Consider the following 2,384-nt stretch of genomic DNA (forward strand, 5'->3'; position numbering starts at 1 on the left):
AATGGGGGATTTAGAGCAGTAAAGTTAATCCAGCCTGAGGTGGGCCTACTAGTTTGGGAAGTGGTTTAGTTTTTACTCTCAAACTCAACAGTAGGGTGTCATGTGTGAAGCCTCACACTCCTGAATTTTCAGCTTTGGGCCTGACAGCATCACAAATCCTGAGTGCCCACATCGGTGGTGCCCGATTTCCAGATCTCTCGTTACTCTTCAGTTCCCACCTTGATGGCAAGCGGTGCCTCCCAACAGGAGCCTTTAAGCTAGCAGTGGGGAAAAGCCAAGCTGAGTCCTGCCTCCTGACTTGACTACACTCTGCTGACCATGGAGTCCCACCCATTCTTTTAATCAGGAGGTGGTCACTCAACAGGAAGATTCAGGCCCTGCTTCCCTAATGCCTAGTAGCCCTTGTCACCACTAGACAGTTAAGCATCTCTCAGCTCAGGAGGCCCCTCTACTGCCAAGCAGCAGCACACTGCTGGGGAAATCCACATCTGGTACTGGACAGGTGGCCACGATACTTTACAGCACCTATTTTTGGTGTAAAGTGTATAAATGCACATGCCACAGCACATTTGTGGTCAGGAGACAGCTTTGAATTCAGTACTCTAACACAGGGACTGAACCAGGCTTGCCAGGGTACCTTCACTCTCTGATCTATCTCACCAGATCTAGTGTTATAACCCAGGTCAGATAGCCTAGAATTCCCAATCCTATCTCCACTCTCAAACAAGGGTTATAGTGCAATAAAGAATTAAGAATTAATCAGGGTCTCCATGCCCCCATTAAATTGCAAAGGCAGGTGATTCCCGAGGTCAGCCAGGTCTACACAGGAAATTCCAGGCTAACCAAGGATACACCCTTCCTCACCCACCCAACTCCACAAAAGGTTACCTTGGGAAGTCAATGTCCCATCAATAGGGAGGTTAACAAGTTCTAAGGATCAGAACAAGGCATTCATTTATTTAACTGGGCAATATAACCACACAAGTCAGAAGCGTAGTCACAGCACATAAAATTGGGCAGACCCTGGAGACCCAAAACTCTTGAGCCAAACTAACAACCTACATCCTGCCATGCTGTGTTCATTATCCTGCGTGTGTTCAAGGATCTTAAGCCCAAGGTCACAATTGTCACACATCAGTTAACTTTGATACAACTAAAACCACACATATAAAACTTATGTATCTTTGTAGTTCAGGCTAGCCCCGAACCCACTCCCTGCCTCTTCACTAAGAGGGAGGCAATGGGTAACCTGGCATCTTACCTAGAGCTGCCAGAAAGTCAGCCTCAGGCTTTGATCCTAAGGATTGAGGCTCTGTGAAGTTGTAGTTACACACCAAGCCTGGCTGCATGCCTTAATCCTTTCAGCTGTTTTACAAAAGTACAACAGGGGACAAGTAGGTTTCCCTGCCCTTCTAGATGCTGTTGTCCCATCCTATGTAATCCTGGACGCCAGGTTGCTCACAGCTTCTGACACATGACTGTTGGGAGACCCACTTATTTTTGCTGTCTTGGACAGTTAAGAGTTAAGCACTTCCAGGGCTTAAATTTTCAAATGGCTGGCACTAAACAGGTGCTCTGAACCTAACTTTCTGGAGATAAACCCACCCATTCACTCTACCCAGATGCCCCAGTTTTTAGGGAACTGACCCAGGCCTTATTTTCCATCCAAGTAAGCCACGATGGCTTTGATCTCAAGTCCCTCCTTCCCTGACATATTTGGGATCCAAATATATAACATCTCTGAAGCTTTGCGGCATACAAGTGAGACCAGCCCACCTACAGGTTCAGCTCTTTATTGGACATGTCAACAAAAGCAGTTTAGTCAAAAAGACCAAAGCCCATGTCATCTTCCGATTCCTCAGACTCTTCCTTCTTTGCTTCCACTTTCTTCTCCTCAGCGGGGGCAGTAGCGGTGGATGGAGCAGGACCACCAGCAGGTGCAGCTCCAGCTGCTGGAGCGGGCCCACCAGCCCCTACATTGCAGATGAGGCTCCCGATGTTGACATTGGCCAGAGCCTACAACACAGGGATATAGAAAAGGTCTTTAGTCTTGTGTTTCAGGATTTAATGATTCAGTTCAGATTAATTTGACCCAGGACTAGATCAATATACAATCAAGACTAATATATCCCGTGGATGGCTCTGTATCCGGTACAAAAGAAATTTCCTCCTATGAGTGGGAAAATTGTCCTAAGTAACCCAAAGAACCAAGTGATGGACATAATTTTAAAGTTCTTAAACTCCTTGAAGGCAGCCACTAGCTAGTTGACCCCACTTGCCAGAAACAAAGCTATTTGTGTAAATAGAATGTAGCTTTCCATTTTACAAGAATCTCACGGTTTCAAATGCCCAAACTTAAGAGGCAATCAAACCATGGACTGTTA

The 2,384-nt window shown here is 46.2% G+C and overlaps 1 pseudogene; it reads right to left on the minus strand.

The window, feature by feature from the left end:
- Nucleotides 1-931: 931 nt before the first annotated feature.
- Nucleotides 932-2,016, minus strand: LOC114615730 (annotated as a pseudogene).
- Nucleotides 2,017-2,384: the final 368 nt, after the last annotated feature.

Source organism: Grammomys surdaster, unplaced genomic scaffold (genome assembly GCF_004785775.1).
Source record: "Grammomys surdaster isolate TR1022 unplaced genomic scaffold, NIH_TR_1.0 137524, whole genome shotgun sequence".
NCBI classification, from domain to species: Eukaryota; Metazoa; Chordata; class Mammalia; order Rodentia; family Muridae; genus Grammomys; species Grammomys surdaster.